We start from the raw sequence: 15,124 nt of genomic DNA, 5'->3' as shown, positions 1-15,124 counted from the left end.
CACCAGCAAGTACAATAGAAGCGTTATACCAATGTCAAATTAAGTTATACTCTTTTTCCCAGTCGGTGCACCTTTCCTCCTCTCAGCCCGTCAGTATTTGTATGCATTATTTCTGTAATGCATGATGCATATCACATTTTAGGGCACATGTTGTTGTGAATGCATGTGGGCAAATCAAATTCATTTGTCGCTTTGTTTGCGAACAGTATCTCAGACATACAGCGAGTGAATTGGCAAACTCCACGCTGTGATCCAGTTACGAGACTGAAAGTCCATCAAAAAGCACTGTTATCCTTTCTGCTGGCCATTATCGTGTGAGCTGCGGAGATCACTTTTAGGACCTTTATCTCTCCGTTCATGCCTCCTTCTGCTGCTCTCTTCTCCTGACGAACTCCTGTTCTCGGCATGAAGCATGTGTCTCATTCATTCTAATTACGGCCATTGAAATTGAATAGAGGCCGGTTTGTTTACGAGCGGCTGCAGCTGCTTAGCATTCTGAGAGTGAAACCAGTCGTCTTCACAGACAGCTCAAGGTTTACCTAAAGCAACTCCCACTAATTGTAATGCATGATGCATATCACATTTTAGGGCACATGTTGTTGTGAATGCATGTGGGCAAATCAAATTCATTTGTCGCTTTGTTTGCGAACAGTATCTCAGACATACAGCGAGTGAATTGGCAAACTCCACGCTGTGATCCAGTTACGAGACTGAAAGTCCATCAAAAAGCACTGTTATCCTTTCTGCTGGCCATTATCGTGTGAGCTGCGGAGATCACTTTTAGGACCTTTATCTCTCCGTTCATGCCTCCTTCTGCTGCTCTCTTCTCCTGACGAACTCCTGTTCTCGGCATGAAGCATGTGTCTCATTCATTCTAATTACGGCCATTGAAATTGAATAGAGGCCGGTTTGTTTACGAGCGGCTGCAGCTCAAGGTTTACCTAAAGCAACTCCCACTAATTTACATTTATGTTTTGCCTTGTTATTTCCATATCTGCTGCGAGGGATGTAGATGGGGAGGTGCGGGACATCAATCATGTTTTTCTCTCACCTTAATAAGGTTTGCCGACTGAAAATAGGAGAGGATGGATAGAAGCATTTGAAATCATCCGAGTAAGTTGAGATGTGGGAGAGTCTGGAAGCAGTGACTGGAATAACCTAATTATTCGTCAGCATGTCGTGGTGTTTATGTTCAGAGGCGTATTCATTACTGTCTTCAGTCTGTAGAAGAGTGTTTCTTCAGCTATGGGCGCTTCTGGCCCTGTGGACTTTAGGAAAGTGAACTTAAGATGCACATCTCATACTTTCAGTAGTTTGTCTCTGAACAATGTCTAACATGGATGTATATGATCATCAAACAACCTGACGCTTAACCCGAGAAAGCTTAATTATCTGATGAAGTCAAATTTGAATGAATTTGTAAGAGGAGATTCATACATACATGTATGATTTTTTTTTTAAATAATTAATTAATTAAATCCCTAAAACTGACACCGATGGTCGATGTGTGTTTCCTTGTAATCTGCTGATCAGTGACCCAAGGAAATACACAAATGCGAGAAAAAAAATTATTAAAAAAAGTTGCAATTACCTTTTTATATATATTTATATTTATTTTTTTTTATTTTATTTTTTTTTTTTTCAAGTGAGTAGCAGAGACAGGCTTCCATAAATTAGCCACCAATTTGGCAAAATGTAAAATAGTTACAAAATTGCCATGAGAGTGTTGGAGTCAATCTCATTTCCATCACTCATTCTGCAGTGGAGGTGAAATTTAATTGTTGAAAAAATAAATAAATAAATAAAGTATTTTCACTTTTTTGCATACTTTCAGAAAAATCACAGCTTGGAAATCATACATTATAAATATGTGTTTAAGTGTTAAGCATGAATTTTATGTTTTCACAAGCCTCATGTTTCACTTCAAGCTCTTCAGCTGACACTGTTGTCACTAAACCAAGTACACTAAATCTGTTTTTTATAAAGAGCTATATAAATAAATGTGACAACCTGAGTGGAAAAAAACATTGGTTATAGTGTAAATTCTGCTAATATTGAGGGACAGTGTTTATTTCACCTAAGCGTTTATTTTATTCTAAGTTTAAGAAACACAAAACTGCAAAAAGTGTGTGTATGATTATTATTGTATAGACTGACCTTCACTCTTTTTATTAAATGCAACAGAAATCACCTTTACTGTGTATTTCTAATTCAACATTTGTATCCTTGATTTTTAAATACATTCCACACTAATTAATTTATTTTATACTATTGGTTATGTGGTGTTTTGATTTAGTATGTAGACAAAGAACGCCTATACTAATTGTCATTATAATTCAAATAACTGTTGCCTCTTCCATCGAGTTCAAACTGGCATTAGACTAGGAGAGAACATGCTGAAAAAGTGAATATTTACAGCAGTACGTTGGCCTTGAGGTGAATGCTTTGCTCCTGTTTCATTTTAATCTTTGCTGAAGGGCATATGAAATATATATGCCTCGCTCTGAGCAAGTCCTGAATATGGATGTCTTTTATTTTCAGATGTGTCTCTGATACAGCTGGATACTCACAGACAGAGGGAAAAACGTACAGTGTGTGAGTGGGCAGAACGGCTCTTTACTATGAATAATGAGTCGTTGATGCAACAGAACATTTTTGCTTCTCTGGACCAAATAAAATAGGTTTGGGTTGGGTGGGTTGTGGAGAAAACTTTATGATGGATCTGCTGACTCGAGAGACAAAACAAGCCACTTCAGCAGAACTGCTGTGCCAAATCAACATTTAGATCCACTGCATATAAGATTAATCGAAATGCAAGAACCAGTTAATTCTCACTCATCTCAGTGGCAGATGCAATGGCACATATACAATCTTAAGAGTGCACAACAAATATGGCCGACAATCAATCCATGAAGCAACCAAAGTTTGGGTCAAAACAGGTCTTTAAATGGAAATGCATGTCTTTTCACATCATAGACTCGTAGGTCAGAGTTCAACTAAAGCCATGGTGCACATAAACAAAAACATCTGTGCAACATATTTGTGTTCCCACTCTCATGCATGAGAATAGAAGTGAATGAAACACGAAGTGTGACCAACCCGTCTGAAGCAATGGCAAAAGCAATCACTTCGGTTCCAGAAGTTTTACTCTCCCTCAAGTTCATTTACTCTCTCATTCCTTTAGGATGGATTTTCTTCTGATTTTGCTGTTGCTATTGACACATTCCTGCCCTCCATCAAGCGTAACAGAGGCTTAAGAAGTAATTTACCAGTAAGACTGAGCAGAATAAAAATACAACGTGCTCCACTGCACTGCTGGAATGCCATTCTGTTCAAGCTTAATGGACTGATGCTATTAATAAAGTGTTGTCTGTCATATGCTGAGTGTCCACTTTGAAATTATTTTGAAAGATGTCATCTGTATCTATTAATTCAGATAAATCTGTCTCCATCTCAGTCAATCAAATCCACCCCAGACACCAATCTAGCATTAGACGGACTGCACAGCTGTCTACACATGTCAGAGGTGAAGACAGTACATCAATACTTGACTGTTCTCATTTCGGAGAAGCGAGGATATGTGCTATTTGGATTTTCATGTTTTTTCTTTATTCTGTTTTGTTTAGTGGCGAATTATAGATCTTCTGTAAGTGGTGTGATGGCCAGCAAGTCCATGTGTTAGTGTCCACCTGAAGAACATGGCCGGCAGTGTGGTGCACCTGACCAAATATCAGATATCTGTTCGTTTGGCTCAGTTGGTTGGTAAAGGTTGTCACTGGCATCTGCAAGGTCACTGGTTTATTTCCCAGGGAATGCATGAACTAATATTTTGGGATAAAAATGTAAATGCAGATTTCTCTCCTACATTCCAGACAGACCTGACTGGACCCATGACACACATGAGTGATTTGCTCACCAGCACACCAAGATTGATGATCAACATGATCAACTTTACTTTTAAAAAAAGTCCCTGTGCGAGCAATTTACACCTTTAACATCAGAGCTGTGCAATGTGGTATTGAGTTTTCCAAATAAAAGCTAAAAGGTGAACAGGTCCTCCATCATCATCTATTCTAATATTTCTGTAGTGTTGGTCAACTAACATTGTGAAACTCTAAGAGCTTCAGCAACTTCTGACCAGCTCAGCTGGTCAGAACAACTTCCTTTGAGCTTACTGAATATTTAACAACAATTGGTTGAACCGTCACATACACTGAACTCTCTGTTAATTAACCGAAACCTTTTTTACATGTGGTTATTGGTTCCAAAAATATGGTCGGTAATAAGTTTAGTCAACACAGAGGCTATGTCCAAAATCGGCCACATACTCGATTTGAGCCATTTGTCGTGGTGTCCAAAACCATGGATGGTATGAAGTACACTCATTAGATGGATGGATGGATGGATGGATGGATGGTGGCGTGAAGGGAGCAAATATTAATGAGTGACAACTGCACTACAGTCTCGATTCCCACGAAGGAGCTCTGGAAGGATCAGGCTCTGTTCCAGAATCAAATCACTGAGGGTGCTTTATCCTTCATGCACATCTATTTGACATATATCATATTTTGTCCAGTCCATCGAAATCACTATGTCAATCATTGCGATTTCGAGAGTGAATCCCCAATTTATATGGGATGTCATTCCCAAAACCATATGTATATATACAGTTAGGTCCATATATATATTTGGACACAGGCACATTTTTTATTATTTTAGCTGTTGACCAAAACATATTCAAGTTACAGTTATATAATGAATATGGGCTTAAAATGCGCACACTGAGCTTTAATTTGATGGTATTCTCGTCACAGTTGGAGGAAATGTTAAGGAATTACAGCTCTTTAAAAAGTAACCCCATGTAATATCTCTTTGGATTTGAGACTTTAGTCTTTGCAACTTTACAGATCTTCTTTATGCACCAAGAGCTTGTAATACTCTAAAGAGAAAGAAAAAATTGAAATGTGTCATATGACCCCTTTAAGGTCTTTGCACGCTGAGTCCCAAATTCTCGTCTGAAATTTTCACACGTTAAAAATTAAATGCGACCTCACATTGTGTCAATCACGTTTACACACTGCCTCCGAAACTTTCTTCCGTCATAAATCAGGTTCAATTTTCGGTGTTTTCGCGTCTGTAGCAAGCATTTGGATAGGAAAGGATGACGAATACGAAAATTTAAAAAACGAAAAAACGCATACGAAAATTTCGGACTCAGTGTGCAAGGACCTTTCGGCTTCAAAAACAAAACAAATCCATCAGCGAGACAGCAAGAACATTAGGAGTGGCCAAATCAACAGTTTGGTACATTTTGAGAAAAAAAGAATGCACTGGTGAGCTCAGCAACATAAAAAGGCCTGGACGTCCACGGAGGACAACACTGGTGGATGATCGGAGAATCCTCTCCATGATAAAGAAAAACCCTTTTACAACATCCAGCTAAGAGAAGAACACTCTTCAGGAGGTAGGTGTGTCACTGTCAAAGTCTATTCAAGAGAAGACTTCACCAGAGCAAATACAGAGGGTTCATCACAAGGTGCAAACAAGGCCAAAAAATAAATAAAAAATGCCAGACCACTTCTGCAAAAGCATTCTTTGGACAACTGAAATTAAGATCAACCTGTACCAGAATGACGGGATATCATATTTTGTCCAGTCCATCGAAATCACTATGTCAATCATTGCGATTTCGAGAGTGAATCCCCAATTTATATGGGATGTCATTCCCAAAACCATATGTATATATACAGTTAGGTCCATATATATATTTGGACACAGGCACATTTTTTATTATTTTAGCTGTTGACCAAAACATATTCAAGTTACAGTTATATAATGAATATGGGCTTAAAATGCGCACACTGAGCTTTAATTTGATGGTATTCTCGTCACAGTTGGAGGAAATGTTAAGGAATTACAGCTCTTTAAAAAGTAACCCCATGTTACAGAGGACAGAAGCAGAAGGAGGAATTCAGAAGTGTATAGGGATATACTCTCTGTCCAGATTCAGTCAAATGCAGCAAAGTTGATTGGACGGCGCTTCATAGTACAAATGGACAATGACCCAAAACATACAGCAAAAGCATCCCAGGAGTCTTTGAAGGTAAAAAAGTGGATTATTCTGCAATGGTCAAGTCAATCTCCTGATCTCAACCCGATTGAGCATGCATTTCACTTGCTGAAGACAAAATTAAAGGCAGAAAAACCCACAAACAAACAATAACTGAAGACAGCTGCAGTAAAGGCCTGGCAAAGCATCACAAAGAAGGAAACCCAGTCTTTGGTGATGTCCATGAGTTCCAGAGTTAAGGCAGTATTGTAGAAGTATTGTAGTTTGCATCGTTGGATATAGATGTCAGTCATTGAACATTTCTATCATAAACAGTTGACTAATAATAAATGATTTGCAACTTCTATAATAACTCACTCTCTTTCAACATTAAACTGCTGCTTCGTGCTGAATCCGTGCTCTGCTCTGTTAGCAGTAAGCCCCGCCTACTTTGATATTTTTAAATTCCGTTATAATAAATGAATCTCTCTACACTGCACTATTAATTTCATATTTGCATCACATATACTTTTTTCGTTATAATGAGAGGATTCGCTAGCTTACAAAACTCAGGACTGAACAAAACACATTGTGAATAGAAACCTTTGATTCTCTCCAGAGCACAAACATACGCATTGGAGTCTGCCATGAGGCGGCTGCCACTTACTTTCGTTCTTTTGTTTATGTTTATTTTGTTATTAAATTTACATTTTCCAGTTCCCGCTTCCTTCTTCCCTGAGTCTTGAACTTTGTTACGTACATATATCTACCTGGTCTCATGGCATAAACGTACCTGGGGGCACTTTTTAGCGAGACGCGAAATACGTACCAATAAGTACATATCACTGCAGTTTCCAAAATAAATGAACACTAGAGGCAGTAAAACTCTGACACAGAAATTTACAGTTTCGATTAATAAAGCGTAATTTTCGCACAATTACTTGAAGAATATCATGTTATGACTTCAAAACAATATCATTATGCTGGGAGATTTGAAAACTGATGCTTTTGAACGTTAGCATCGCACTTATCCAGCTTCATATCTATGGGTTTTCATCTATGGTAGATTTGTTCGGTAGCTCATGGAGTACGGATACATACTTGAGAGGCGAGGAGCTCCGGTTCGACTCCCGTGTAACCACGGTTCGACAAAACAGTTCAAATCTGCATATAAGGAAGTTGAAATGGCACAGTTGCATAAACAAATGTGTTTTTCTATCAGTTTTGCATTTGTTAACACTATCGGGTAGGTTTAGGGTTGAGTTTGGTGTAGGGCATATTTCCAACACAATAGAGCATTAACTTTTAGCGACAGTCCACGGATATTTGAATTCTGAACTGCCACAATACGTACCAGAAGCAACATAATAAAAACACAGCAATACGTACCTATATCAACATAATAAAAACGTACCAGGGTTCACGTATTGAACCCGTGTTTTAGTGCCACTCAGTAGACATTTCTCTTTGAAATTGCGGCGAAACGTGCAGTAAGGTACGTAAAAACGGTGTTGCACAAAAAGTACACAGAGGTATGTATTTTTATGAGACCAGGTTGACATATATACTGTACCTTAAATCATCCTGGCGATCTACCCAAGGGTCAAGACCCAGGGTTTAAAAATCCACTGACCTAGATGATCAACACTCCTTTGAGAACAACATTGCAATATTTGGATGGTCTTGTTGCTTTGCCATACAACCTTTTTTTTACTGTGGGATCGAAACACAAGTGTAATCATAAAGGTTTACTTTTTGACTGAAGCACTTTCACAGCATATCTGTTTTTATATTCGCTTGCGGCTGTATGCTGAAAACAGACCGTGAGAAGGTTGTTTGTAGGCTGATTAGATGCATAGAAGAACATCATTATACATCACTTCAGGCTGTGAGCACTGTAATACACAATTAATACACATACTGCTGCCCACACACACTCTCAAAACATACATACGCTCACACATTCCCTAAAGGGAAGGTTATTATCTTCTCTATAGCTTTGACCTAGTTTGCTGTTCAATGTCATGCACATGACAGCCAGGTGACATGTGTTTCCTTTTCCCAGGAATAGTCCAAGGGTAAAATTCCTTCTCTCCTACACTCCTTTTTGTGAAATAGACTAGTTTTGGTTGAAACAGTGACATTAGTTATGTATGCATCCAAATTTTTTTATTTAACTGTGGAAAATTTGAATTGCATAAAACATCTGTGAATAAAGCACTTTTTCCATCCCATGTGTTCAAGAGAACAAAATCATCACTTCTAGTAAACTAAGAAGGCAGTCATATGGGTTTGGAATGATGTGAGAGTGAGTAAATGATGACAGAATCATCATTTTTGGGTGAACTGTCCCTTTAAGAATAAGCCATTGAAAAACTCTATTTGTTGACCTCTGATCTGAATCCTCCTCTTGAAAGTAAAGCATGAACCTTTTCAAATTAGATGATACAATTGTCCTGAACTCCAAAGAAAATGCTTCAGTGTTCTACAAACAAGCACTGTACTTGCAGCGGATTTATGAACAAACAGGGATCTTCCAAAAGCTACAGAACAGATGTGTATATGATGCATGTCAAAGTCATAAAATTATGTTTATCAATCACAATCCTGATTGATAGATCGAGTGACAAACTGCAGAACACTGTAGGCCAGCCATGCATGGACTTTTTGTAATGTCTGTTTTATGTTTCATATTTTCATATTCATATTCTCAGCAATTATGTAAAATAGAATTCAGTGTAATTAATGATCCATGTAATTTTATTAAACGTTTACTTGATTTTTAGGTTTATTTATCACACATAAAAAAAAAAAAAGATTTAAGTCATTAAGAGATAAATAAGATAGTATATAATTTATATTATATAATTATTTATATTATTATATAAATATTGTATGTTTAAAAACAATTACATATGTTTTTCTTACTGTAATACATATATATGTATATTACAAATATCATTATATTAAAATTAATATACCGAATACATATTTTGTCAATAATTCTCAGTTTTACTTACAAGGATTCTCCAAGATTATAATTAAAATTCCCATTATTACTAAACACGTGTTATATCACAATATTCATTATGAAAACGACTGGTGTAATAATGAAATGAGCTAACTCTACAGAGCTTTGGAGACTGTGGACACTGGCAAACAGTCATTCATTCATCCACCACAGGAGGGCAGAAAAAATCAACCACATGTCTCTGGAGTTCATCAGCAGCTTTTCATCTCTAATTAAACAGCGTGCGCTTTATAAGGGCTCTGTGATTAATATTCCCTCTCTCGCCTAAACACTGTAAATGCTGCTTTATTCCCAGAGTAAGAAAGACCTGGATTTGCTGCGGCATCGTATTTCGTTTCCCTCCGCCGTCTCTTGCATGTGAAATGAAGTTCATTAATAAGAAATAATGCATTATGAATATCACAGACGCCACACGGGGTTGATGAAAATGGGCTTTATTTGTTTCTCTACACTCTGCTGATATATATGTGAAAAAGAAATATTTTCAATTACAGAACTAAACTGAAAGGGGAAATAAGCTGCTTATGATTTATAGCCAGAGCGTTTGGTTCTGTGGCTGAAGTCACAGCAGTGTTTCTTCATTACGACTCTTTTGTGGACTTTCTGAAAACAAACTTTTAAAACACACTTTCACTCTCTCACTTGATCCCTTCATTTGTCTATTAATAACATCCAGCAGCAGACAAATATGATCACATATGACCATTTTCTATTTTCTTAATTTCATAGTCATTTAAACACTTTCCATCACATCTTAAAGTCGGCATGAAATCAAAATTGAAAATTCTTATATTTTTATGTAATACTGTAGTGTTTATTATAAATAATTTATCCGTGCACTTCATTATTTTTTTTTTTTTATTCATGTGCCCTCATAATCTTTAAACGCTAACCTCCCCTCCCCCTCAAAACGTCTCATCTTCTCTTCCGGTCACGAGCTATGGTGCAAGGGCGGAGCTAGTGACGTGAGGGGTAAACGCTGGGATAAACAACAGGGGGAAAAGCTGAAGCTGATGCTTCACTTTATAGAAATCAATGCATTGACCAGTGCTGACGCAAGCCATGGGGGAGTACACTACCCTTAAAAATTGAAAGGATATTAGGAAATTACCACAACATTACTCTAAGGACATTGCAAACTATTTTTTTATGAATATGACTTAACCTGATGGAGGACGCGCTCAGTCATTCAGGCAGACGCTCTCTCGCGCACGTTGTTAGGCATGTTTTGTGCCGTTGATCGTCCTCGTCATCGTCTTCCTGAATAAATACAAAATTTCTTCATGCTAGGGTGTCGGCGGCGAATCCAGTGGAGAGAAATCCCCCCACAACTAACTGCAAACTGGCATTCAGATCTGTCTCCATTTTGTTAGCATCGCCTCAACTTCCAATGATCCAATCAATTCCCGAAGGACGAAATCAAGTCCCGCCCTCTCATTTCAGATGCCGTTTCACTCGGCTAGACGTCACAGTAGAGAAAAAAAGACAATCGCTACTTCCGTTTCATGCAGACTTTAATTGATTAGTAGCCTAGCCTAACATTCTGTGATGGAAATGCATTTTACGGATCAAGTTAAATAATACTTTTTTTTTCACACGTTTTGCATCATCTGTCAACAGCTTGACTAGATTTTTTTTTTTTTCCTTGTCCATGTCATATCAAGCGCTTCAACCACTCTGTTGTCTCCTTGATAACCAAATACACGTTATTAAAAACTTTTATTAAAGGCAATTGTTTGTTGTAAAAATGTCCAAAATATAGAATTGCTCTTGTCATAAATCCCCTGTGTCTTGTGTTGTGTCCTGTCTTTTAGTTTGTTCTCTTGATTTCCTGCTTCCTGTGCCAGTTTTGTAGTCTTATATCTTAGCTATTATAAGATTAGAAATGTTTATGTTTTCCTAAAAATCATGTTGTAATATATTTTGCTATATGAAGGTTGAAACTAAATATGTTTTCAATTTCAATAATACATTTCCTTGAACTTTACTGTTTAAAACATATTTTGGCTAGGATGGCTGTATGGAAATAATACTACAACTGATTTCTGAAGCACTTGGGTAAATTATTGTCGCACAAATATTGTGTAATATGCAGTAGATGATATCTTTAAGATGGATGGTGAAATAGATGTTTTGTTTTAATAAAATCAGCCCCTGGGACATGAGTGTCCGCAGTTGAAGAAACACATGAAGTCTCAGAGAGAGAAACTCCTGAACTCTTAATTTTTATCTGATTTGAAGTGTGAAATGTGTCTAATATCTCTGTCTGTCTTTCCTCCATGTCCACTCTCAAAACAAACTTTGTGTCTTTATCTCTGTGAGAAACAGGATTTATTTATTAATTTATAGATATCACGTGTGGTAATGTGTTTACTTGATTAAGACTCACAGCAAAAGCATCTCTGTGGGGAAACTCTTTGGCTCATTATTTGTGTCTGTGTCCTTTTCTGATGTCATAAAATGTTAAAAACAGCAGTGTTGTTAACATTGTATCAGGAGAGGGATGTTTTAATATTTAAACAGCAGATTCTGCATTCTATCAGGTAATATGTGTGAAATAAATGATAATGTGGAAATAAGAGCAAAATCTTTTTTTTTTAAACATAATTATTCTCTGCATGACAATGCATGACTGATTTTTATCAAGTGTTTCACCAGTAAACATATTCCACCTTGTTCATCATGCTGAAAATACAGTGTGATTTAGCTCTTTACTTATTTATTTAAGTTTTGATGTTGAACTTTTTCTTTCTTTTTTTTCAAAATGTACGGTATTTCAAGGGCAAGAAAATGCATTTCCAATCTTAAAATAGATTTGCAGTTTACTCACCTTCAGGCCATCCAAGATGTAGACGACCTTCTTCAGTGGAAAGCTGAAACCGTGTTGATTCATAAAATGCAAGTCAATGGCTACGGTTACTTTAAGAGTCTTTAGTACTTTAAGCATATCAGGCAACACAAAATCAATATGCTTGGCTCCTGATTATATGTTGAGTTCTTATGAAGTGAAACAATCGGCCTATGCAAGAAACTGAACATTACATACAACATTTTTACCTGTAATCCAGAGCCTCGGGCAACAACATGGGAAGTACAATTCTTTTCTGCAACCTGGTTCTTTCGGACAGTTCATTTCAATTAACTGATTCAAATAATCAATTTAACAGTTTGTCTACATAATCACGCAATTATATAATGTACACTCAATTATATTATTAAAGCACCAAACAATGATGTGAAATGTGGATGTTTAACATGTCTAAAGCATATAAAGTGAATAAACTAGTTTTCATCAGCTCAAGTGCTGTTCACATATGCACATATCAGCGGCTCATCGCTGAGTTGAACTGTTTCCTCAGTTCAGTGAGTGTTCAAGGAACTGGAGTGCTGAATGACTTAAGTCATCATAGTATCAGATACACCACTATGTTGTCTAATTTCCAGTCGGAGTGACTGAATTTTCCAGCTCACTGAGTAAATTAATAGCAAATTATAATTTTTGAGTGAGAGGAATGTCCATGTGCTTTGGAACAATGCATTCTAACAATGTCAAGGCTGCAAGATAACAGAGAGGACAAGGAAAAGAAAGACAAAGAAAGTAATCTCAAATGAATTCTGTGCAACCCTAGTTTATCATGTGATCATACACGGGACAACTGAGAGAAGCTGAGAGAACTAGTGCAACCCAACCTAGTTCCAACACTGCACGATTTTAGCCCCGATTTTCACTCGCCAACATTTTTGTGGAAGTCGCCGTCAAATGCCAGAAATCAGAGGCAAATCGGTGTTTGTAATGATGATTTTCCTCAGGGCCAGAAACAGCACACAGATTGGGGGTCAGAGGAGACAACAGAGTGAAGCTGGACCAAACTTTGCATGGGGCAACTTCTGCTTCTGCTTCTACTTCTTTGGGCAGTTATGCAATTCTCAGAACATCAATAAATAAATGGAGAAGCAATAACTGTAAAGACATAAGGAGTCAATGTTTTCATGATTTAATTTAAAGTATGTCCAACTGGAATAAAATGATTATTCAGAATGGGTAGAACAGAAGAAATATGACTTCAGATAATGACCATACGGTAAGTGCTTTAACTGGAAAAGTTCCAGAGAAAACAAAACATGCAGTACAAATGCTGAGTTAATATACAAATCCAGTATAAAAAATAACATACAAACACAAACAATTATATGAACATAAAGTAATACCACAGATATTGCACAAATGCTCAAGTGGCATTTTCCTGCTTTTCACATCCACCTGATGTTAAAGGAACAGTTCACAGCAGTACACTTCATATGCACTTCAGCAATACAGCCCAATTTAAGCTGTTGCACACTAAAAATCTTCCTCCCTGGTTTAAAAAGGATTTAAATTTGGCTCGTTTCTCAAAACATGACTTAATTAATACTTTTATGGTGTTTTGGACCTCTTTGAAGCTTGACAGCTCCAGGTCATTGTCTGCTTTCACTGTATGAAAAAGAGCAGCGTGAACATTGTGCTAAACATCTCCTTTTGTGATCCACAAATGAAAGAAAAGTCATACAAGCTTGGAAAGATATGAGGGTTGACAACCAATGATTTTTCTGAACTAGCCCTTTCATTTTTTAACCCACTATATATATTCTCTTGCTCTTTTGTTATATAAACAGACAAATAAATGTAATCTTCTGTACAAATACATGAATGAATACACATGAAGTGTGTAATATACATTATACTGTTGTAAATTAAGCTCATTCACAAGAGAGGTTTTGGTTCTGTTGGGATACATTTTCACTGGACATGTGTTTGTTTGACTTGCAATATTTAAAATCATTGGGGGAAAAGGTGAGTTCTCAATTTATGAAAACTTCAGGTTTCATCTTAAGTTATGAATCTACATTATACTGATTTCACTGCAAGCATCTACATATTATAGTCACGAACACACAAACAACATCTTTAAAGTTACTTAATTACTAAAGTAATTAATAAAATATATTTTGTCACTCAACGAAGACAAAGTTACAAAATAAAAATAAAAAATCTTCCATCCATATGAATCTCATGAAAACATTTTCGGTCATATTTCACCCTATAATCAAAGGAAAAAGTCATTTTGGATATAGAAGGGTAACCCTTTCTTATAACCCGTCATATATATATATATTAGTGCTGTCAAATGATTAATCGTGATAAAAGTATTTAGTGCAATAATACTAGCAGTACTAAAGAATCATTTTTAGTATATTAAATACAAAATTAGTGCGCGAAGTTATGAGAGAGTTATGAAAATGTTATGGGTTGTTCATTTTTTCTTATTATAATTTTATTAAATTGCAGAGATTTTCAGGCACAAATGGCCCCGTTTCCTGAGAGCGAGGATGAAGACAGACGTGTGGTCAAACGCGTGTGAAGGTCACATGTTACCTGGCTATGACAAACAGCACACAACTGACACCCAAGCAAGCCAGTAGAATATACATCCAGATATCAGGGGACAGAGGGTTGAGGAAGGAGAAGACGCCAGGGTTGGTGCCGTTGGGTTTGCGGTAGAGGATGCTGATGCCCAGGGTCATGAAGGGTTTGGAGAAGTCAATCACCTTCTCTCGCACGTATGTGATGGTCAGCGGAGCCACGGCCAGGTCTGCTTTCTGTCAATCACCAACACAACAGACCAATCAGCACACACAGATCCGTCAGGTGACGCTTTTTAGCTGCATAACCGGCCAAAAGATTCAAATGAATCAGTTCGTCAACTCTGAATCATTTGTGACTCCTCTAGACTTTAAATTGAACAAGTTGACATGTATTTACATTAGGGCTGTCAAGCCATTCAAATTATTTTTTGATCTAATTAATTTAGTGCTGTCAAACGATTAATCGCGATTAATCGCATCCAAAACAACCGTTTTTGTTTACATAATATATGTATGTGTGCTGTGTATATTTATGTATATATAAATACACACACATGCATGTATGTGTTTCAGAAAAATAGGTTATGTTTATATATTTAATAAATTTATTTATAATATAAATTATATGAATATAAATATAG

The sequence above is a fragment of the Sinocyclocheilus anshuiensis genome, unplaced genomic scaffold (genome assembly GCF_001515605.1).
Source record: "Sinocyclocheilus anshuiensis isolate Anshui unplaced genomic scaffold, SAMN03320099.WGS_v1.1 scaffold117, whole genome shotgun sequence".
In the NCBI taxonomy this organism is placed as follows: domain Eukaryota; kingdom Metazoa; phylum Chordata; class Actinopteri; order Cypriniformes; family Cyprinidae; genus Sinocyclocheilus; species Sinocyclocheilus anshuiensis.
This window is presented reverse-complemented; position numbering follows the sequence as displayed.